General features: G+C 41.4%; 1 protein-coding gene and 1 pseudogene across 2 annotated transcripts in view; both read right to left on the minus strand.

Moving 5' to 3' along the window:
* Positions 1-4,044, minus strand: part of MRPL1 (mitochondrial ribosomal protein L1) — a 220,372-nt gene extending 216,328 nt beyond the window's left edge. The window contains exons 1-2 of the mRNA XM_082463887.1: positions 4,028-4,044; positions 1,926-2,004 (exon numbers count right to left, since the gene is read on the minus strand). The gene's annotated coding sequence lies outside the window, so the exon portion shown is untranslated. The remainder of the gene's footprint in view (positions 1-1,925; positions 2,005-4,027) is intronic.
* A 1,067-nt stretch (positions 4,045-5,111) lies between these two features.
* LOC309661509 (centrosomal protein of 78 kDa-like) lies at positions 5,112-24,856 on the minus strand (annotated as a pseudogene). The gene is made up of 9 exons (XR_014268388.1): positions 24,749-24,856; positions 24,297-24,514; positions 20,996-21,168; positions 20,832-20,904; positions 19,670-19,773; positions 17,489-17,663; positions 9,039-9,153; positions 7,230-7,293; positions 5,112-6,944 (listed from the first exon to the last, which is right to left on the minus strand). The product of XR_014268388.1 is annotated as a centrosomal protein of 78 kDa-like (transcript).
* Between the last annotated feature and the right edge of the window lie 669 nt (positions 24,857-25,525).

Genomic DNA, 25,525 nt, shown 5'->3' on the forward strand with positions numbered 1-25,525 from the left:
AACTACGGATGCCTGCGTGCCTAGAGCCCGTGCTCCGCAACAAGCGAAGCCACCGCAATGAGAAGCCCACGCACCGCAAGCAATGAGAAGCCCACGTACCGCAACCAAGAGTAGTCCCCGCTCGCCGCAACTGGAGAAAGCACGCATGCAGCAAGGAAAAGCCAATGCAGCCAAAAATAAATTAAATAAATAAATAAAATAAATAAATAAATTTAAAAAAATCATATTAAAAACCTATTAATGAGATTTTAAAAAATAGTCAGTTAGCTACTTAGTTAATTGTGCCGGGTCTTAGTTGCCACAGGCCGGCTCCTTAGTTGTGGTAATGAGATATTTTATATTCTTTTTTGTTCCTGAACAAAGGCCTCAGAATCCAGTACCTATTTGATAACGCTCACAGCATAGCTCAGCACGGAATAGCCACATTGTTTTTCTTTGGCTGCTATGTACCAAACAGCCTTTTGTACTGTTTTACCAAATGCATGTATTTAATACCTGTTTCAAAAAACATAGTGAGATCTCAAAACTCTCAATTCACTAAAGTAAGATTCTCTCTGTAGTACTACTTATTTGACCAACAAACACTACCTGATAACACCGGTTGGTGCACTGAGCCTTACTCTAGCATATCGGGATAAACCCTGTTGCGACAAGTGTTCATCCTCCAAGTCCCCAAGGCCTCTCACACACTGCCAGTGAAACTGCTTCCCGCTTGGGAAAGAGTGCCCCAGTTCGTTTCTTCAGAAGCTTGAAGGCTATGTAAGCCCTCCAAAAGGTTAGAGGGCAAAGAACAACCCTAAAACTGGCACATTTGTTTAAAAAAAAAACACTTGTCAATATTACGAGAGCCAGCTTGCTTTCCCTTGTGACACGTTTTCTTAGGAGGCAAGGGATGTGGCCATGTGATTTGGACAAGCTGTTTCCCTCTGTCTCAGTGTCCCACCTGTGAGTGGGTAGTCTGACTCAACTTAATTACAGACATCTGAATAAGGATCATGAACAGTGGCATCTAATTTCCAAAATAGAAACAGGAGAATGAGTATGTCTTTTACAACAGGACGTCAAGCCTACCTCAATGATATTGCTAGCCTTGAGTCCAGTGCTTCTCGCTCAGTGTAATTGTGCCCCCCAGGGGACATCTGGGAAAGTCTGAAGGTGATTTTGGTGGTCACAACTGGGAGGAGAGAGAGGGAATGTTACGGGCATCTAGTGAGTAGAGGTCGGGACCTTGCTAAACACTCTACGATGCACAGGACTCACACCCACAGCAAAGGTTTATCTGGCCCCAAAAGTCAATGCCTTGGTTGAGAAACCCTGCCTTAGAGCAAACCACGGATACTCATCTTTAGCAGGTAACAGGGCATTTACTACCCACCTGTAAACCTACAGACTTCTTGACTTACACAGCTAATCCTGTGGCAGGAAAGAAATAGATAGCGTGTGACCATCAGGTAGTATCTAGGTTTGCCCCTCAAGTCACACGGGACAGTGCTAGAGACTGACATTTTCTATATTGGAGGCCTTTGGCAAGCCACCAGTTTTCTAACCTAAAAAGTCTAAGCAGCATTATTACAGTACACATAATAACACGACAACTCTGCTTTTATAGAGAGATTAGATGTGGGAAAGGAGCTTTTCTGACATCAGAAGGAAATGCTTTAAACGCATCACATCTGCTGGTTTGACTGTCAAATCTTGACAGCTGGAGAGGTAGGAAGGTAGACAGGAGAGAACGCACCAAAGTTACAGGCCTGCTGAGTCCTCGGGTCTAACCATAATACACTTCGTACTGCCCTGGGTCCAAGGATATGTTCTAACACCCTCTCAGTCACTTATGGTCCATAGACAGACCAAGTGTAAATTCACAATTACCAGCAAGTGTACCAAAATAAGGCAGAGTTAAGAAACTTAAACGTGAGCCCTACCTGCTCTTTTTCTTCTTCATCGACAGAATCACCTGATTTTGCTTTTTCAGGGTCTTCCTCAGGTTTCTGTTTGGCAGGGCTGTCACACACAGTAAGGCCACTGTTAGCTCAGCCAGACCCTAGACTTGCAGCGGGCACAAAACAACTTATATTCCTCCCTACCAAGAGTACCCTCTGTTTGGAAAGATTCAGGGCATGGACACCCTCTTCCCTCCAAGGAGAAGCCCTTTTTGCCGGACATTAAAACAAGCTTCGATCTTAATGTTTCTTTGGATGACAGGTTTAGAATACCACCATTTTGCAAACCGTAAGAAATAATGGATCTAGACTTTGATCAACGGCTGCTAGAATCACCGAAGAGACATTACATGCCTCTGATGGACAGCCCCATACTGTCAATGAAGTCGCACAAAATAAAGCTGGAATCTGATCAGGACTCTAGACCTAACTACCAGTTTACAGAAAACTGGAGACAAGGGAACACATTAATCACCAAAACGATGCAGTCAGCCAGACCTAGAAGCTATTAGACAAAAGACCTATTTTCTTTAAATAAATGGCAAGAAAATAAGGAATCTATCACTTGAAAGGCTTAAGGAACAAATCACCCAAACTCTGTTACACAAGGGGAGGTATGAACACTGCTATGTATTTGTTAGTAAGGAACTGTTACACTTTATAAGGCATGTTTTGTCTTCTTCAAAAGACTGTTTGCTAGATGTTAGCAATTATAGCAAAATATGAATAAAACACTTGTCAGAGAAAGAGACCTTGTCATCTAGAAATATTGTATTTGTGGATAAGATGACATGTCCGATTTGTTTCAAAGTAATCCAATTGGGGGGACATGGGTGTGTATGGAGTTGTAATCCATTTGGAATAATCTTCACTTGGAGCATATGGGGGTATAGATGAAACAACAGCCAGGAGCTGTTAACTGTTGATACTGGGTGATAGGTACACAGGGGTTCATTTTACTATCCTTGGTATTTTGTGTATGTACATTTGAAGTTTCCTATGCTAAGAGTAAAAATGGATGAGGTCTTCAGAAATGCTGTTCATGAATGTCTAAAAACAGAATATCAAAAGGAAAACCTAAGCAATGTGGAAGTCAGAATTACTAAGTTACATCCTACTAATTCTATATGTGTTTTACCAAAAACAGTTGGCCCCTAAAATGGGGGCTGTCCATTCACTATATACTGACCCCCTTGTGAAATGAGATGTGATGGTGGTCTGCCTGGTAGTTTGCCTTGTAATCCTGGGGCTACATGAGACTTCAGCTGCTTACAGAAAAGAAACAAAAAAGCCACTATGAATAGAGTTCACAGCCAAGGTACAGTTCTTCAGCATTAGCAAGCTGGTGCAGAGACCAGGTTCTGAGGATTAAGTATCCTTCTCTTCTGATTCTAAGCAACCACCGTCTTCATAAAGTCATCAAATTAGCACCTGCCAGTTTGCTAGGCCATTTTAACACAAGCTCTTGTATGAAGGGCCCAACCCTGAGACGGACAAGGAAACAGAGCCTCTGCTTATTTTGTCAAATGATGAAGTGGCCAAGCACCTGACCTGAGCTCAAGTCCCAGGTTCTTATTTTTAAAAATTCCAGAAGAGTTACTCTGACTACAAGTGGGGAAGGAGTCTAAGAATAAATGTTTAGCTTAAACAGGCATGTAACTTACAAGTCATAAATAACAGCAGCTCCTGTTTTCTTATACCTCATAAATTCAACCACATTTGGGGATCTAATGCTCTATAACTTGGTCGAAGACAAAAATTTAAAGTATATATCTAAGCTAGTTAGAAGTATACACAAGAGGGAATTCCACGGCGGTCCAGTGGTTAAGACTCGGCACTCTCACTGCCGAGGGCCCGGGTTCGATCCCTGGTTGGAGAACTAAGATCGTACAAGCCGAGCAACACAGCCACCCTCCACCCCCCATCCCCCAAAAAATAAAAAAAAAAAAGATACACAAAAAACAAGTACTGCCGGTGGAGGGGTTGTGTGTGGGAAGGAACAGACAGACCCTATGGCACCAAGTCTGTCCTCCCCTTAGGCGGTACCAGACTCCAACGAGGTCAAACGAGTCAAGTGCTCTTACATTTTGTTTCTCCATCGGACTTGCTTCTCCTGGGCATGCAAAGTTTGGAAACAGGTTTGGCGGACTTCTTTTTCTCTGCTATTTCCACTCTGCGCTCCTCACCACTTGTCTGGCTCCCGTTTTCTAGACATCCATTCACTTCCCGACTGAAAGCATGAGCTCCGTTCTCCAAGGACAAATCTGTATTTAAAAGGGATTTGACTTTAGCCAGGTAGCCCTCCTACAGCAGGAAAGGATAATTTAAGTAGCAGTGAATGTAAACAAGTGGCCATGAGAGAATAGGGAAACACATGCGCTTCCTTTATAACTATCAGGTAACAGGGAGAGGTGGGATTATCCTGCCTCCCTGGTCACAGACAAGTTACATGGGAGGAAACGTTTTCTAGCCGCCGGGATGCTGACGACTTAACCTCTGATAATTCTTCTTTATGTAATTTGGTTTCCAAGTCACATAACTGATTCTTTATTTCTGTCTGCAGAAATTCAGGCAAGAGATTCCATTTCTCCTTCACGCATTCCTAAGGGAAGGATATAGGTTTAGAAGTCTCCACATTCCCAAGCTATGAACCAATGGACTAATACACAAATAGTTACACTGCCTGGTCTCATAACAATGACTGACTGGCAGGCAATGCTGAGTCGGCCAAAAAGAAAACTAAATATTCACAAGACATGTTCCTGTTGTTTTCGTTAAGATCATATCACACCATCTCCAGAGTGGTGAAAAATGGAAAGATTAAAGGTGAAACAGACACATAATAGCATACTAGAACAAACCTGATTTTGAAAAACAGTGTGACCAGGACAAATTATAATCCAGATTTGATGGTACAGAACCCAGACTGGGAAACTCGATGAGTTACCAAAAGCTAACCAATAATAGCCTATTAGTCCAGCACGTTAGACAAAAACATCCACGTTATCCTCAACTTCAGGGAAAAGAGAGCCAATTCCACTTCAATTTGTTTTTAGGAACTACATAGTGTCCGTCAAATGGTCACATTTGATCATACATTTTGTTAAGGTGGAGATTACCTTACCTTTTCTGTTAACTCTCTCTTTCCAAATCTTTGAGCCTGGGGGAAGAAAAGGGAAGAAACAAGCGCTTGATCAGCAACATTGTCTATCTGTAAGAATACCGCAGTTTAAAGAACTTTGGAAAGAAGTTTAACATGAATGTTAGAAAAAAATACAATGGCTTTTCCCTCCCCCAGTGTCTAGAATGTCCTAAGGTAATGCCTACATGTTAAGAAGTTATTTTCAATATGAATGAGGTGCCCCTTTTGGGGGGTGGTTTTCTGATGGTGGTAAGAGATGGTATAGGAGCTCTAGAACAACATTTTTTCTTTTTTTTTTTTAATGCCATTTTAAAGACACTGGGAAAGGGGAAGCAGATCACACAGTTGGGTCCCTTCTCAAGCTAATTGACCTATAGGTGGTCTTCCTCCAGTTGGACCTGACAAGATTTCATAGAAGGGCATACAGAGGTTAGAAAGAGTGGACCAGGGTGACAGGATGCTGTGGGGAACAGCCAGCTAACATTCGCAAAGGCCAGGATGGGGTGGTGGCAGCATTCTGAGGAGGAATATAGGAAAATGGAGGAGTCAAGGCATCTGGGGCAGCAGGGGGTGCCCACACACGAGCAAGAGAGATGAAGCTAGAAAAGTTGGCTGGCGCCTCACCCAAGAGCTCATCCTTGCAAATGTTTGTACCCAGTCGTTCAGAAGTGCAGAACTGTCATGAGTTTAGCTGGAAAATCACGGCCTGATTTGGTTCTTGAAGATTAGTATCTTGCCTCTTTGGGGAGGAAGGCAGCGAAAAGAAGAAAGGAACAAAACTAGAAGACACCGAGGAAATGGGGAGGCTGCTGTTCCTGGCCTGGGCGCTGACTGTGGGCAGTTGGGTGCGAACAGGGCTAACCAGCTGGGCGAGCGTCCCTCAGCAGAGGGGCAGCACCCTGGGCAGGCGCTGGGCCTCCACCATCTACGGATCCCCCCTCCAGCACCCAGGCTAGGTACTCAGTTACCAGCAGCCCAAAGGGCAGGAACAGAGCTCTGCCAGGCTGGCCTTCCCAGAGGGCACGTGTAAGCAGCACAGCCAGGAAGGTGAGCGACAGGCTTTGCTGGCTTGTCGGGAAGGAGGGCGACGTCTGGTTCGGCACGGCTGGAGTCAGCGCTAGCCTCCCCTCGGACACGGGCACTGGGCCCCCTGGTCTCAGGCTCACACAGGCCTCCGAAGCCCTTCCCTCAGGATGGCGCTCAGACCCTCCACCCAGCCCACCCTCCCGCCCCAAACACCGGCAGGTCAAGCACCACTCAGAGAAGGGGGCCTTTAAAGGGCTTTAGAAAATCTTAGAATCCGGATATGGAAGCTACTATGTTTCACTTGTAGCTGAGAGCTCTGCTCCCAGAGCACAGGATGGCCGAGGGGGGCGAGATGGGAGGGTCCCGCTGTGACCCCCAGGCACCGCTGGCCTTTTCAGCCACATGCCTGCATTCCTTGGAAATACATTTCATTAACAGCCAAACGGAACACCCTGAGAAACAGGAGGAATTATTGGTTCGTTTCAACCCTTAGCAACAGTGAATTTTCACCACCGGGTATTTCGTCTGCTCTCTGCAATGCGCTGGAACTTGCCTTTGGGCTAAACGTGCCTCAGCTGTCCACGGCACCCAACACACTTGGCGACTCCTAATATAGGCCTCCTAACATGCATGTGGTTAATACTGGCTGTTTTAATTTTAGCACATCAGAAAACATAAGGGGTATAAGTTCCAGTAGCATTAAAAACAAGAAAGAGTTAACCAATTCTAATAGTAGCTTTTCCTTTTCGACCACTTCCCAAAATTATAGTTCTCTTTTTCTGTCTAGCAGTTTTGGATGGTTCCTTCACCGATGGAGAAGTTATCCACTGGTACTGAGACAGAAATGATAAATATGCCATTTAAGTTACAGGTAATTTAGGAGGGTTTGATCTTCATTGGAAATTAAGATACTTTAATAAAAGGTTTTCAAGCTGCATTTCTGGGAACCTAAATTAAGGCATCACACAACATTTTCAAAAACAGAAAAGCCATTTCATTTGACTAAAAACTTAGTTTTAATATGGCAGAAAGTACCTTGATAGTTTTCTTTTAAGAAAGAAAGAAAAACAAGCCATTAAAGAGAAATTCTTCTGAGAGAACTAAAACATGTTTTATACCTCTGACTTGGCACTCCTTCCATCTGGAGAACTTTTTTGATAACTGCTTTCATCACAGAATGATCTAAAGTAAAATAAATTGAAATTAGAGTAATTATTTCCCAGTGAGTGGCTATTTCCATTTAAAACCGAAAGCCAACTAATTATTGCTTTTCCCATAAAATTAAATATGAAGTCTACATTATGTAATTATACACTTATTTCCCCCTTTGTGTATTCTAATTTCTTCCTCAAAAACCTAAGATGCCATCTTGCAGACTGCCCCCAGTGGCTACTATTTTGGCAGCAGCAAAGGTCAACTTTAAACATCTAAAGTGGCTTTGGATACCTTTGGATAGAAAGTACAGTCTGAGCACTGTCCAGACACTTAAGATACCTAAAGCACATCTAAGATAACAAACCAAAGTCCTGATATTCCCTCAAAAGCTGCTCCTCCCATCAGCCCCCTTTTTCTAAGTGATACCACCCAGTTGCACACATAATCATCAACGACTTGTCTCCTTGTTACTATTTCCTTCATACCCCACATCTAATCTATCGGCAAGCCCTGTTAGCTACACCCTCAAAACACAACCTGAATTCAACCACTTTTCACTTGCTCCAAACTTCCAACCTAAGCTAAGCCATAAACATCTCTTATTTGGACCACTGTGATAGTCTCCTAACTGGTCTCCCTGTTTCTCTTCTTTATCCCCCCACGTCTATTCTCTATACCAAGTCATCTTATTCAGATACTATTTGGATCATGTCTTTTTCCAGTTCAAAACCCTCTACTCATTTAGAATAATCCACACCTTTACTCTGGCCTTCAAGACTTTACAAGATCAGATCCCTGGCTAGCTCCTTGACCTCATGTCATACCACACTCTTCTTCACTCACTACTCTGACCGTGTTGGCCTCCTTGCTTTTCCTTAAATACTCCACCCACCTACATGCCTGCATACTCATTGTCTCCTTGTCCTGGAATGTGCTTACCCCAGATCTTCCATGGCTTGCTCCTCTCTTCATTCAGGTCTCCGTTCAAATGCCACTTCTCCAGTGAAGCTGTCCCCTAACAAACCTATCCAATGGAGTCCTACCTGCTCCCCCTCACTCTCCTTACATTAAGATATTTTTGCACTTCCTACTGTCTAAAATGATATTACTTATCTGTTTACTCATTTCTATCTGAACTCCTTCACTAGAATGTAAGCTCCACGAGGGCAAGACTTTTGTCTGTCTGGTTCACTGCTTTATCCCTAGTGCCTGACCCATATCTGGCACACAGAAACTATTAAAAAAATTACTTGTGAAACTGACAAATGAATAAAGTACTCCTTGAAAGAATTCAGAGGTTGCACAACAAGGAAATAATGCTCTTGGTGGAAGCAGGCTTAGTATCTAGGTTCACCTCTATTCATAGTAGAGATAAGAACAATTTAAAGGTATGACTCACTTTAATTAGTACATTATCTGCTAAAAACATAAGGGAAGTGCAACATTAGAAAAGTACAGTTCACACTTGAACAACATGGGTTTGAACCTCGCGGGTCCATTGACACACGGATATTTTTCAATAAATATGTACTATCGTCCTACACGAGCCAAGGTTGGTTGAATCCACAGATGCGGAACCACCGACTATAAACTTATACCCAGATTTTCAACTGCGTCGGGGGCGGCACCCCTAACCCCCAAGCTGTTCAAGGGCCAACTGTATACGATGAGGAAAGTGAAACACATTAAGTTTTAAAAACTGTCAATACATGAACAAACTCTTTTTGTTTTGCTATGTGTTAATCAATTTAAAAAAAAAAGTGACCACATACCAACAAGTGGATTTTTTTCTTATATCCAAAACGACCAGAGTTCTGTTGCTTTCAAGGGCCTTTAGTAAAGCCTTTGCTCCTTCACTGGTGAGGCCACACTGCTGTAGGTCAAGTGCTTTTGATGAAAGACAAAAGGTCACTTGCGAAGTCTATACAGATTTAACATATAGACAACTCTCATTTTCTCACGTGTGGAAGAGTCCTGCACAAGACCAGCCATGGCAGGTTTGTAATTTCGGGTATGGAAAAAAACAGAAACGTATATGCACACACATGATGCATAATCCAATTTAAAAACCTCTTCTTGGAATGTTCATTGCGGCTCTATTTACGATAGCCAGGACATGGAAGCAACCTAAGTGCCCATCGACAGATGAATGGATAAAGAAGATGTGGCACATATATACAATGGAATATTACTCAGCCATAAAAAGAAACGAAACTGAGTTATTTGTAGTCAGGTGGATGGACCTAGAGTCTGTCATACAGAGTGAAGTAAGTCAGAAAGAGAAAAAGAAATACCATATGCTAACAGATATATACGGAATTAAAAAAAAAATGGTTATGAAGAACCTAGGGGCAGGACAGGAAGAAAGACGCAGGTGTAGAGAATGGACTTGAGGACATGGGGAGGGGGATGGGTAAGCTGGGACGAAGTGAGAGACTGGCATGGACATATATATACTACCAAATGTAAAACAGCTAGTGAGAAGCAGCAGCACAGCACAGGGAGATCAGCTCGGTGCTTTGTGACCACCTAGAGGGGTGGGATAGGGAGGCTGGGAGGGAAATGCAAGAGGGAGGAGATATGGGGATATATGTAAATGTATAGCTGATTCACTATGTTACAAAGCAGAAACTAAGACACCATTGTAAAGCAATTATACTCCAATAAAGCAAAAAACAAAAACAAAACAAAACCAAAAAAAAGCACTTTTTGGATATGCAATGATAACCCTGCCTTTAGTACCAATAAATCGTGCAACATATTTTATAATTACAGAAGTGAAGAATAACTGTATATAACCTATGAGAAAAAAATCACAAAATGAATCTCAGTTCATAATTAGCAAGGGCAGCAGTGGCATGTAAACCTCAGAAGCAAAAACTGGTGGAGCTGAGAAAGGCACTGCATTCTTTTGATCATGATCTTGAGCTTCAAATCACACTTCAAACTAGTTAAAAGGGGAAAATGAAAGAGAAGAAATGTAATAACTGTTAGTTTTAGAGCAAAAAAGACAAGTCTAGGAGGATACAAACAATAACAAATTCAAAGAATGTGTGAAGACACAGTACATACTAAAAACCTATCATGAAAGTATGATGGTCAAGAACTCTCTCAGTAAAAGGTCAGACAAAAACTAGAACAAATGATCATGAATTCTAGTAGTTCTGGGGCTGAACAACCTACTCACTTAAACAAAAGGGATCATCACAAAAGCGCAGGTATTAAAAAATATTACACGAAAGGCAACTATCATGAGTCATTTTTTTAAGTGTTGTGTGCAGCATCACATTAAAATAACTGGAGGGGCTTCCCTGGTGGCGCAGTGGTTGAGAATCTGCCTGCTAATGCAGGGGACGCGGGTTCGAGCCCTGGTCTGGGAAGATCCCACATGCCACGGAGAAACTAGGCCCGTGAGCCACAACTACTGAGCCTGCGCGTCTGGAGCCTGTGCTCTGCAGCGGGAGAGGCCGCGATAATGAGAGGCCCGCGCACCGTGATGAAGAGTGGCCCCCGCTTGCCGCAACTAGAGAGAAAGCCCTCGCACAGAAACAAAGATCCAACACAGCCATAAATAAATAAATTAATTTAATTAAATTAAAAAAAAAATAACTGGAGTCTTTCAACACCCCATGACACACAGAAACAGAATGTCAGACATATGGATCTAACAGGATAGGATACAACTGTTACAACCTCTCACTACAGAAGAATGGACACAGGGTATAATTAACCAACTAGCCAAATTAATATAAACAGCCAGTAAACCCACCAGTAAATCAAAGGAATACAAAATAAAACAACATGTGGTTATTCTCCTATCAGATTGAGCCAAGCCTTTAAAATGTGTATACCCTTTCGATCCAACAACTCTCTTTCTAAGTATTTAACCAAAAGAAATAGTCAGAGATATAGGCAAGGATACATATCAGAGTACTATTTGGAACTGAAAAACTGGACATAGCTTATATACAAGAATGGATAAGCTATGTGTACTGTGGCATATTCATATAATGGAACACTGAACAGTCACAAAAAATGATGCAGTAGATGCAAATTTACTGACTTGCTAAATTAACTGAAAAGTTATGAAATTTGGAGTAATCCCACTTGCATGAAAAAGGGAGAGGTACTCATTTTTGTAGTTTTACACTTTTTTAACAGTGCTACAAGCCATTGTTTGTGTGAGGCAGACTTCACATCCACTGTTGGGGTGGACTACAAATTGGCATAGCATTTCTGGATGATAATTTGGCAATGTGTATCAACAGTCTTAAAAAGGTGGAAGCAAGAAGAACTACAATCCTGCAGCCAGTGGAACAAAAACCACATTCACAGAAAGATAGAAAAGATGAAAAGGCAGAGGGCTATGTACCAGATGAAGGAACAAGCGAAACCCCAGAAAAACAACTAAATGAAGTGGAGATAGGCAACCTTCCAGAAAAAGAATTCAGAATAATGATAGTGAAGATGATCCAGGACCTCGGAAAAACAATGGAGGCAAAGATCGAGAAGATGCAAGAAATGTTTAACAAAGCCCTGGAAGAATTAAAGAACAAACAAACAGAGATGAACAATACAATAACTGAAATGAAAACTACACTAGAAGGAATCAATAGCAGAATAACTGAGGCAGAAGAACGGATAAGTGACCTGGAAGACAGAATGGTGGAATTCACTGCTGCAGAACAGAATAAAGAAAAAAGAATGAAAAGAAATGAAGACAGCCTAAGAGACCTCTGGGACAACATTACATGCAACAACATTCGCATTATAGGGGTCCCAGAAGGAGAAGTGGGAGAGAAAGGACCAGAGAAAATATTTGAAGAGATTATAGTCAAAAACTTCCCTAACATGGGAAAGGAAATAGCCACCCAAGTCCAGGAAGCGCAGAGAGTCCCATACAGGATAAACCCAAGGAGAAACACGCCAAGACACATAGTAATCAAATTGGCAAAAATTAAAGACAAAGAAAAATTACTGCAAGCAGCAAGGGAAAAACAACAAAAAGCATACAAGGGAACTCCCATAAGGTTAACAGCTGCTTTCTCAGCAGAAACTCTACAAGCCAGAAGGCAGTGGCATGATATACTTAAAGTGATGAAAGGGAGGAAACTACAACCAAGATTACTCTACCCGGCAAGGATCTCATTCAGATTCGATGGAGAAATCAAAAGCTTTACAGACAAGCAAAAGCTAAGAGAATTCAGCACCACCAAACCAGCTCTACAACAAATGCTAAAGGAACTTCTCTAAGTGGAAAACACAAGAGAAGAAAAGGATCTACAAAAACAAACCCAAAACAATTAAGAAAACGGTCATAGGAACATACATATCGATAATTACCTTAAATTAAACGTGAATGGATTAAATGCTCCAACCAAAAGACACAGGCTTGCTGAATGGATACAAACACAAGACACACAAATATGCTGTCTACAAGAGACCCACTTCAGACCTAGGGACACATACAGACTGAGAGTGAGGGGATGGAAAAAGATATTCCATGCAAATGGAAATCAAAAGAAAGCTGGAGTAGCTATACCCATATCACATAAAATAGACTTTAAAATAAAGAATGGGGCTTCCCTGTTGGCGCAGTGGTTGAGAATCTGCCTGCTAATGCAGGGGACACGGGTTCGAGCCCTGGTCTGGGAAGATCCCACATGCCGTGGAGCAACTAGGCCCGTGAGCCACAACTACTGAGCCTGCACGTCTGGAGCCTGTGCTCCGCAACAAGAGAGGTCACGATAGTGAGAGGCCCGTGCACCGCAATGAAGAGTGGCCCCCGCTTGCCGCAACTAGAGGAAGCCCTTGCACAGAAACAAAGACCCAATACAGCCTAAATAAATAAATAAATAAATAATAACTAAAGGTGCTAATAATTAAAAAAATAAACAAAATAAAAATAAAAAAATAAAGAATGTTACAAGAGACAAGGAAGGACACTACATAATGATCACGGGATCAATCCAAGAAGAAGATATAACAAGTATAAATATATATGCACCCAACATAGGAGCACCTCAATACATAAGGCAACTGCTAACAGCAATAACAGAGGAAATCAACAGTAACACAATAATAGTGGGGGACTTGAACACCTCACTTACACCAATGGACAAATCATCCAAAATGAAAATAAATAAGGAAACAGAAGCTCTAAATGAGGCAATAGACCAGATAGATGTAATTGATATTTATAGGAGATTCCATCCAAAAACTGCAGATTACACTTTCTTCTCAAGTGCTAATGGAACACTCTCCAGGATAGATCACATCTTGGGTCAAAAATCAAGCCTCAGTAAAGTTAAGAAAATTGAAATCATACCAAGCATCTTTTCTGACCACAACGCTATGAGATTAGAAATCAATTACAGGGAAAAAAACGTAAAAAACACAAACACATGGAGGCTAAACAATACGTTACCAAATATCCAAGAGATCACTGAAGAAATCAAAGAGGAAATCAAAAAATACCTAGAGACAAATGACAATGAAAACACGACGATCCAAAACCTACGGGATGCAGCAAAAGCAGTTCTAAGAGGGAAGTTTATAGCTATACAAGCCTACCTAAAGAAACAAGAAAAATCTCAAGTAAACAATCTAACCTTACACCTAAAGGAACTAGAGAAAGAAGAACAAACAAAACCCAAAGTTAGCAGAAGGAAAGAAATCATCAAGATCAGAGCAGACATAAGTGAAATAGAAACAAAGAAAACAATAGCAAAGATCAATAAAAATAAAAGCTGGCTCTTTGAGAAGATAAACAAAATTGATAAACCATTAGCCAGACTCATCAAGAAAAAGAGGGAGAGGACTCAAATCAATAAAATTAGAAATGAAAAAGGAGACGTTACAACAGACACTGCAGAAATACAAAGCATCCTAAGAGACTACTACAAGCAACTCTATGCCAATAAAATGGACAACCTGGAAGAAATGGACAAATTCTTAGAAAGGTATAACTTTCCAAGACTGAACCAGGAAGAAACAGAAAATATGAACAGACCAATCACAAGTAATGAAATTGAAACTGTGATTAAAAATCTTCCAACAAACAAAAGTCCAGGACCAGATGGCTTCACAGGTGAATTCTATCAAACATTTAGAGAAGAACTAACACCCATCCTTCTCAAACTCTTCCAAAAAACGGCAGAGGAAGGAACACTCCCAAACTCATTCTATGAGGCCACCATCACCCTGATCTCCAAACCAGACAAAGATACTACAAAAAAAGAAAATTACAGACCAATATCACTGATGAATATAGATGCAAAAATCCTCAACAAAATACTAGCAAACAGAATCCAACAACACATTAAAAGGACCATACACCACGATCAAGTGGGTTTTATCCCAGGGATGCAAGGATTCTTCAATATATGCAAATCAATCAATGTGATACACCATATTAACAAATTGAAGAATAAAAACCATATGATCATCTCAATAGAGTCAGAAAAAGCTTTTGACAAAATTCAACACCCATTTATGATAAAAACTCTCCAGAAAGTGGGCATAGAGGGAACCTACCTCAACATAATAAAGGCCATATACGACAAACCACAGCAAACATCATTCTCAATGGTGAAAAACTGAAAGCATTTCCTCTAAGATCAGGAACGAGACAAGGATGTCCACTCTCACCACTATTATTCAACATAGTTTTGGAAGTCCTAGCCATGGCAATCAGAGAAGAAAAAGAAATAAAAGGAATACAAGTTGGAAAAGAAGAAGTAAAACTGTCACTGTTTGCAGAAGACATGATACTATACATAGAGAATCCTAAAAATGCCACCAGAAAACTGCTAGAGCTAATTAATGAATATGGTAAAGTTGCAGGATACAAACTTAATGCACAGAAATCTCTTGCATTCCTATACACTAATGATGAAAAATCTGAAAGAGAAATTATGGAAACACTCCCATTTACCATTGCAACAAAAAGAATAAAATACCTAGGAATAAACCTACCTAGGGAGACAAAAGACCTGTATGCAGAAAACTATAAGACCGTGATGAAAGAAATTAAAGATGATACCAACAGATGGAGAGATATACCATGTTCTTTGACTGGAAGAATCAATATTGTGAAAATGACTATACTATCCAAAGCAATCTACAGATTCAATGCAATCCCTATCAAATTACCAATGGCATTTTTTACAGAACTAGAACAAATCATCTTAAAATGTGTATGGAGACACAGAAGACCCCGAAGAGCCAAAGCAGTCTTGAGGGAAAAAAACGGAGCTGGAGGAATCAGGCTCCCTGACTTCAGACTATACTACAAAGCTACAGTAATCAAGACAATATGGTACTGGCACAAAAACAGAAACATCGATCAATGGAACAAGATAGAAAGCCCAGAGATAAACCCACGCACCTACGGTCAACTAATCTATGACAAAGGAGGCAAAGCTAGACAATGGAGAAAAGACAGTCTCTTCAATAAGTGGTGCTGGGAAAACTGGAGAGCTACATGTAGAAGAATGAAATTAGAATACTCCCTAACACCAGACACAAAAATAAACTCAAAATGGATTCGAGACTTAAATGTAAGACTGGACACTATAAAACTCTTAGAGGAAAACATAGGAAGAACACTCTTTGACATAAATCACAGCAAGATCTTTTTTGATCCACCTCCTAGAGTAATGGAAATAAAAACAAAAATACACAAATGGGACCTAATGAAACGTCAAAGCTTTTGCACAGCAAAGGAAACCATAAACAAGATGAAAAGACAACCCTCAGAATGGGAGAAAATATTCGCAAACGAATCAACGGACAAAGGATTAATCTCCAAAATATATAAACAGCTCATGCAGCTCAATATTAAAGAAACAAACAACGCAATCCAAAAATGGGCAGAAGACCTAAATAGACATTTCTCCAAAGAAGACATACAGATGGCCAAGAAGCACATGAAAAGCTGCTCAACATCACTAATTATTAGAGAAATGCAAATCAAAACTACCATGAGCTATCACCTCACACCAGTTAGAATGGGCATCATCAGAAAATCTACAAACAACAAATGCTGGAGAGGGTGTGGAGAAAAGGGAACTCTCTTGCACTGTTGGTGGGAATGTAAATTGATACAGCCAGTATGGAGAACAGTATGAAGGTTCCTTAAAAAACTAAAAATAGAATTACCATATGATCCAGCAATCCCACTACTGGGCATATACCCAGAGAAAACCATAATTCAAAAAGACACACGCACCCCAATGTTCACTGCAGCGCTATTTACAAGAGCCAGGGCATGGAAGCAACCTAAATGCCCATCGACAGACAAATGGATAAAGAAGTTGTGGTACATATATACAATGGAATATTACTCAGCCATAAAAAGGAACGAAATTGAGTCATTTGTTGAGACGTGGATGGATCTAGAGACTGTCATACAGAGTGAAGTAAGTCAGAAAGAGAAAAACAAATATCGTATATTCACGCATGCATGTGGAACCTAGAAAAATGGTACAGATGAACCGGTTTCGGTTTACAGGGCATAAGTTGAGACAGATGTAGAGAACAAACGTATGGACACCAAGGGGGGAAAACCACGGTGGCGTGGGGATGGTGGTGTGCTGAATTGGGCGATTGGTATTGACATGTATACACTGATGTGTATAAAACTGATGACTAATAAGAACCTGCAGTATAAAAAAAAAAAAAAATCTTAAAAATATGTCACACTTAGTCATTCCACTTCTAGGACCTTATTCTACAGAAGTAATCCCAGTGGACACAGAGACGTATATACAATGTATTCACATTGTTTCTGACAGGCAAAAGCAAACTGTGTAAATCTAATTGCAAAGAACTGATTAAACTATGGGACATCAATATGATGGAATACTACATGATACATCATTAAGTGAAAAAAGCAGGAATATGAAATAGCAAGTATACTACAATTCTATGTTTGTAATCACTAAGTGTACAAATATATTTATAGAAAAACAAAAGACTGAAAGTGTATGCACCAAAATGAACAGCGATTATGTCTGGGTATTAAGATTATAGGTAATTGTTCTCTTGTTACCGTGTATTTTCTGTAAAGAGTATATGCAACTCTTAGAGACACATTAAAAGCAAAATAAAAGTTATCAGTAAAATGAGGCTTTAAAAAATATCCTATCACAACAGTATTATGCCAAAAGCTAAGCATATATCATATTAAAAATTCAATATTTTCAATTTTAGAATTTACCTCTAAGCCATAAATCCTCACTAAGAGATTCTGCCAAAGCACTTGCACCCAGGTCACCAATGAGCGTGCTGCAGTTCAGAGTGATGCGCCTCAAACCAGGCATACAGTCAAGCTCAGGTCTCCTGGAACGAAGACTCTCAGCCCAGGTTGCTTCATGCCTTCTGGTAGTCTGATACTTCAAAGATTTAATGGGATGAAATTAAGATGCTTGAATAAGGAAACAGGGTGTGCCCACTGAGTATGGCTTACTATGTCAGAGATTTACACACACACATATCAAGCATATATGCCAGGAGAATCAACCTGAGAAATTAAACAGTCACTGCTGCTTTACGAGTCCAGTGACCCAGATTCTAGTTGGTCAGTGATTAGATTCCAGCCACTGGATGACCTGCTCTTGAACAGTTATGTAAAGTTGGACAACTCGATTATAGTCTATGAATTCTTTTCCTTATCTTCTAAGTCAGGGAATTGGTTCTAAATTCTATCATTGCTGAGGCTCTAAATGTCATCATTCTGTCCTCCAATGGTCTCCAAACACCTGACTGGGCAACCCATAAGAAAACTTTTTAATATGCATCTTATTTTTTAACAAATTATATACACGAAGTTCTATACATATAATGTATGTACATTATAAACTACACAGATATTGTTTAAATGATACAAAGCTAAATAGGTTCTAATATGTTCTTTTCCTAACTCCTAAGGCATTATTTTATTTATTTTAAAAAAATATTTATTTATTTGTTTGTTTGTTTGTTTGGCTGTTCCGGGTCTTTAGTTGCAGCATGACGGATATTTTAGTTGTGGCATGTGGGCTCTTAGTTACGACAGGCACGTGGGATCTAGTTCCTTGAGCAGGGATCGAACCCAGGGCCCCTGCATTGGGAGCGCAGAGCCTTAACTGCTGGACCGCCAGGGAAGTCCCAGGCATTATTTTAAAAACTATATTTACAAAATGGATCTCACATGCTACCTAGGGTACGCACACCAACTTTAGAGGCCTGGACTATGCACAGCCAGTCGGATGCGCCTTGGGAAAATAGTGGTTTGACATTTAACCACAAGTATTGCCTTAAAGACATTCAATTCTTTACATTCATAAAATAAAGTTTGGTAACAGGGAACACTGACTTTAAATGGAAAAAGTCTTGTTACATTCTTGAAAAAATAAAAGACTCAAAGTGCCTTTGATACTCTAAAAGGAAAATCATTAGTGTCATTTTTCTATTAACAATAACTTATGAAAGCTCCAAGCAGAAATAACACCAATCACTTACACAGTGCTTAGTATGTGCCAGGCACTATTTATACAAATGAGTTCATTTAAACCTCATAATGAGGCATAGACATTAAGTGATTTGCCCATGGTCAAATGCTATGAAAAGGGAGAAAGGGAATTTGAACCTAGGCCATTTGGCTTAGGCACCCAAGTTCTTGACCGTTTTCAACCCCAGGGGTCAATGGACTTGCCCTGTAAAGGCTCAAAGAATTTTTCAATTTTTAAAATCTAAATTTAAACATTTCCAGCTTTGTGGGCTATACAGTTTTTGTTGCAACTACTCAACCCCGCTGGCGTAGGGTGAAAGTAGCCTTAGCTATCATGTAAACAATGGGTGCGACTATGTTCCAAAAAAACTTTCTTTACCAGGCAACGGGCTGGATCTGGCCCACCAGCCAGAGTTTACCTACCCTTGATCTGCACCATCAAACTATTCAGAAGGCTTCATGTCAAATTATTAAATAACTTTAGGCCTAAATACAGTAATTATAACCACTGTAAAGTTGTTAAGGCATTATTTTAAAAACTGTATTTACAAATTGCTGATGTAGTGATTTTTATTAGTTTATAAACTACAGCAGCTAGTAAACACTTGATTCATTTAAGTCTTGAAGACTATAATGGCATAGTTTTTTCACAGTATCACAATCAATGTTTTCAGTAACTAAAAATACATTAAAGTATTATTATATATTAAATCTCTTATTTCTAAAATTAAGTGGACTATCTTTACTAAATGGCAGAATCCCAAACTGAAAACTGGTCATATTCTTTCAACAAAACGAAAGCTGCGCTCACACGTATCAAAAGACAAAAATTAACTGCCATCTGTATCAATATATTAATGTGCTTCAATCACATATGTTTTCATGAAAGTTCAAACATAAAAAAATCACCTTTAAGATCTTGGCCATGTGATCTGCTCCCTGCCATGTCAGATTACACCCCGTGAAGTTTACTGTCTTAAGAGTGGTAGAGTTCTTTACACCTTGACAAATAACTAAAAGAAAGAAAAAAAACCACACACACAATAAGATGAAGAGCCTATACATTTGTCAATCTTGACTTATTTGCTTTTCTTGAGTCAATTGGAGGTTTATAGCCACATTCTTAAAATCATTAACTACAATCTTCCCAAACAGGTAATTGAGGAACAGATGCATTCGAAAACTTGTCAGTAACAAAGTGTTATTCCAGTTTACAGCAGCAGTTTAATTCTATTTAGATACTAAAACTGAATACACTGAATACTGCAAACTTTATTCCCAACCACTCAGTAAAATACTACATACCTTTTGAGACATAGGAAAAAAAAGAAAAACCTAAAAATCTTAAGACTCTTCCTATTTTCATTTCCAATGATACTTCCCAATCTTGATGATCAATCAGCGATTTAAATGTCAACTATAAACCCAGTATTTTATTAGGTGCTATGCAGTATACTAGAGCAATAGAAGAGAGAGGACCTCAAACCCTCTGCTCCCTCAAATTGAAAGGCAGGCTTCCTTACCCCTCCAGACCACTACTGGACACAGGGAACACACACTAATGTTTCAGGACCCCAACTAACAGTCACCTGCTTTGTGATTACTTCCATGACACACCCCCACTAACACCACTGAGTTTGCTGCTCTTACGGGACGTGACATATATTTCCTATTTTAACACATACCACAGTGCATTATAATTATGATTGCAGATACATGTTCTAACAATTTAAAGATAATGATGACTTTTTTGCTCTTTACATCTTGCTATTTCCCTTCCCATAATATTTCTTGAAGAGAAACATTAAAATATAGACAAACACAAAAAAACAGAAAATACACAAAATGTGTGGTTTGTGGCTTAACACAAACTTAAGTAAAATTAGTTCTGACAGTATCCAGCATGACAAACTTCCACGGTACAAATGAGAATGGACCAAGGTTTGAGCAGGCACAGGAGACAACCCAGGCATGAACAACACCAAGAAAAGGTAGACAGGAAGTAACATGGTGTGTAGGAAATCACGAGACCAGTCTGATGAGAAGAGACTTAAACAAGACTGAAACTCACTTTCTAAACCTCCATCTCCAAGTGGACAATTCACAAGACACAGGTGCACCAAAGTGGCCGATTTATTCAATCCCTTTAATGGGGAGAACAAGTTTAAAATTTTATTGCTTTAGTTTGCTCCAAAAGCAACTATCAAATGTTGGCAGCACACAATGAAGGCTTACCTTTGTTAACATAGTTAAGTCGCTCTCTCTAAGAACTAGCCCATTTAGCTCCAGGTTCCTTAGTGCACCCGACACACTTACACAGCATTTAAGAGCTTTACACAACTGCAAGGTCACATCTTTATTTCTTATCGCAGGAACACGACTTCTGTAAACTTTATTTCTGTCATAACCTAAACCAAAATTATTGTAAAATGAGTGATTTAAACCATATATTTTATCATCACTAAAAAGCATCTAAATTAAAAAAAAAAGCATCTGCTCTGTGCTAAGGATTAGAAACGACTCCTGCCCTTAAAGCCTTCATTAAGGAGGGAGATGTATAAACTCAAAATTTCAATCACATGAGATAAAGAACCATAACCTTTGTGCACAGAGGTTCCTATGGAGGCAAAAAGTTATATCTAAGTGACGGCTTCATGATAACCCTGAAGTAGAATCTAGAGAAGATGAGCGTATGCAGAGTTGGAGTAGGAGGTGCATTAACTGCACAGGGAGCACCTGTGCAAAGAAACTCAAGCCCGACACCTGCTGGGCACTTTAAATACTGCAGGTGGGGATGACTAAAGGCCAGGGGTCCAAGTGTGAGAAGAGACAGAAATGAAAATAGAGATGCTGGCCGAAGCAAGCCTGGGAGAGAGCATGGCTTGTATCCCACAGGTGATGAGGCCTGGGGCTACCACTGGCTGAGTAAGGGTGCCTCCGCTGATTAGAAAAAGGCACCCCGCTGCTGAAGGACTGATTAGATAAAGGGAGTGATCACAAAAAGATCCCCTTCCTCAGGGCCAAAGAGCCCCAGGAGGCTTGGCCAAGCACAGTTCGGACTACACGCCTCTGTGCAGAGCACACGCTGGGCGGCTAGTATGCACTAACTCTGTGTGGGCAAGTCATTAGCAGCATTATTTTAAGCGTATCTTTTCATGTAATAAGATCACTCAACCCGAGTAGGCAGATGAACTTAGAGGAACTGATGAGCCCAGGGGCCGCGAAACCACCCAGGAGCTTCTGCCATAGTCCGGGCAAAATGTAATATAATATGGATGAAGAAGCAAATTTAGGAGGAGGCCAAAATCTACAAGCTAGACCCAGTGGATGAAAAACATAAAGAAAGTTCAGTGAAGGAACTCTGAAGAAAATGGGCTCTGCAATAAACTTTTCTTACATTCAATGTCAAATATTAGGCAAAATTAAGTACCGTGGCCTTTCAGGTTCCTTCCAGCTATAATTTCTTTTGATTTCTAACTTATTACTCTGGTTAAGTAATGTCCCTTCAGAGGTACAGAACAGTTCTTACACCTGAATGGGATGCAAAGAATAATCTGACTTCTCTTCACCAGGGGATGAGTTGAACTGTCCTTGCAGAAGAGATAACACATGGTGTGAACCCCAGATCCTAGAAAAGGGCCAGGCACACAATAAGTATTCAGCTTTTTGAAAACAAATGAACAATCATTTCCTCTCCTAAATCTTCACACCCTTCCTCTGCTGGCTACTTTCTCTCAGCTTATAAACATCCTCAAATATACTCACTTAAAAAGCTCTCAGACCTATGATTCTTTGTATCATCTTGTGGGTAACCTAAGTCTCTCCCATGCCTTCAAACACCTGTCCTCCCAAAAAGCCCAGATCTGAACCTTGGGCCCAGACCCGTCTACCAGGCCCCTCGAAAGCACTGAAGATGAAGTAAGATCCTCTCCCCACCCCCAATCCCTTCCTACTGTGCTCTGTATTTCACAAAAAGATGCAGCTGTAAACTGTCACCCACGCTTGCTGCCCTCCCTTTTCTAACTGGTCACCAGGCCCCACCCATTCTCTCTCGGATCTCCAAAATCCAGTCCAACCTTTTATAACTTAAGTGGGGCCTTTAGATTACAATTCACCCTGCACCCAATCAACTGCTTTCCACATGGAGGTCCGAGTGAGCTTCTAAACCAGAAGTCCATCTCACTGTTCTTTAGGGTTTCCCACAGCCTTCAGGATAAACATCCAAACTTCTGACAGGACAAACAAGGCCCCTTTCTGTTGGGCCCCACTAGGTTTCCAGTATCAACTCTCATTTCTTTCCCAAACCCTGAGGTCCAGTCCTGTACATTAATTTTGCCATATTTTCTTATATTTCTCAAACTTTGACACACTGCTCCCTCCTGCCACCCCAGGAGGTTCTACTATCCTTAGAAAGGATGGCACCTCCTCCAAGAAGCCTACCCTGAACTTTCCCTTTTAAGATTCTGTGCTCTGCAAAGGGGAAAGGTGGGGGGGAGGGATAAATTAGGAGTTTGGGATTAACATATACACATGGCTATATATAAAACAGGTAATCAACAAGGACCTACTGCATAGCACAGGGAACTCTACTCCATATCCTGTAATAACCTGCACGGGAAAAGAATCTGAAAAAGAATGGATATATGTATAACTGAATAACTTTGCTGTACACCTAAAACTAACACAATATTGTAAATCAACCATACTCCAATATAAAATAAAAATTAAATTAAAAAAAAAAAAAAGATTCTGTGCTCTGCAGCACCAGAACTCACTTCTTCCAGAGCACTGACTACTGTGCTTGTGTTCACTTGCCACCCAGTAGAAGGGGAGAGTACCTAGGGCAGAAGCATTGTCTCCAGCAGCCCTTGGTTCTGACAACTCATTCAAGTGCCAGGATACTTTACACACAACGTGCTTGATTAATTGTAAGAACCCACAGAAAGAGTGGTTTTTAATGTCATTTTACAAGTGTGGGGATTGCAGTTCAAAAGTAACCTGCACAGGCCACAGAGAGCATAAGCCCTGGAATTCAAACCCTAAGCTGCCTTCACACCGGTGCTCTTTCCACTACATGATATGACTATTGAAAAAAAGATTTTTTTTTTCCTGAGCCCTGTTTTAATGGAAACGAAATGAAGCTGGGATATATCAATTTCCTAATCGCTTTGGTCTGTACCAGGCAAAGTCATTCAACAGACCAGGTAACATCTGTGGAACAATTAAAGATGCTCCAAACTGTGCTAAGTGTTCTACACTGTAGAGTCTACAGGCATTAACAGAGTGAGTCCTTGTAACCGCCAGAGAGTGGGTCCTGTTAAGCCCATGCTCCAGATGAGAACACTGAGACCTAGAAGCCTTAAGGCACTCGGCCGGGGTCACCGAGCTGGCAGGAGTCCTAGGCCGCACGCCCCGTCTAGTGCACGCACACCCGGCCACCGGGCACCGGTTCTAGTGCCCACCCTCCACCTTGCACCATCTAAAACCCCGCTTCGCAGCGCCCACACGAGAGCCCCTGGAAGCGGGAAGTACAAACCCGTCTCGCCAAGCCGTGGCTGGAAGAAGCTCTGGATACAGATCGGGGGCAGAGGGTGCTCAGGAGCGGCGCCCAGTCCACCCGGCGGAGGCGGTCGGCGTTAAGTCCAGCACGCCCTCCCGCAGGAAAGCGCGCAAGGCGGGCAGAGGCACCGAGTCCTGCAACGCGCACAGGTCCTCACAGCGCGGTAAGAAGTCGGCCGCGCTGTCGCAGCGCAGCTTCACCGGTCATCATGGCCCGAGCGCGGCCTCGGGGACGCTGGCTGTGGACACGATGCCCACTCCCGCCTGGGGGCCCCGGCTCGCCTCCCGGCCCCTCGGGCGCCCACAGCCCGGCGGCTGCGGCCCCGCAGCGTGCGCAGGACCCGCGTCGCAGCCAGAAGACGCAGGGCCACGGGCCCCAGTTAGGCAGGCCCCTCCATGCCGCGCTCACTTTGGCGCCGGCCTCATCGCCCTCCGCGCCAGGGGGCTGCCGTTCCAACCAGCAGGCGGCCCCGTGGGGGCGGGGCTCGAGGACGTCAGTGCACTCGCCGTGCGTCCGCACCCAGCCCCGCCTCCCATGGGGACCCGGCCTGAGGAGCAGGGCGGCCGGAAAGGTAGGAGGCGTGGAGAATTTGGGGTTTCCAAAAAGCGTTTGCTGACTGATCCAAGCAAAAGTGAGACATGGTTGTTATCAACGCATTTTTTTTTTAATATTTAATTGCAGTGGTTGTTTTTTTATTATTAATTAATTTATTGTTTTTTATTTAATTTAATGTTATATATTTATATATAAATTTATTTATATATATATATTTATATATATTTTCTATATTTATATTTAATTTATATAATTTAATTTTAATTAATTAATTAATTTTTGGCTGTGTTGGGTCTTCGTTTCTGTGTGAGGGCTTTCTCTTGTTGTGGCAAGTGGGGGGTCACTCTTCATCGCGGTGCGCGGGCCTCTCACCGTCGCGGCCTCTCTTGTTGCGGAGCACAGGCTCCAGACTCAACGCATTTTAAAAGTAGTAAAACTCCCGATAAGTGTCTGTGCTCACCCCGCCCAGGAGAGAGCGTGCCCTCCGTGAGGGACACGTGAAAGGCTGAGTGAACGTCTGCCTGTGGTCTGTTACCTGGTGCACGGGTGTGTGAATTTCTGCGGAGAGCTCTCAATTTCTGTAGTTTCTGCTGACTTGATACGGTGGTTGGCAAATGGTGACGTGTTCCATGCATTCAGGACATGATTGT

The sequence above is a fragment of the Balaenoptera physalus genome (assembly GCF_965194825.1).
Source record: "Balaenoptera physalus genome assembly, chromosome: 5".
Taxonomy (NCBI): domain Eukaryota; kingdom Metazoa; phylum Chordata; class Mammalia; order Artiodactyla; family Balaenopteridae; genus Balaenoptera; species Balaenoptera physalus.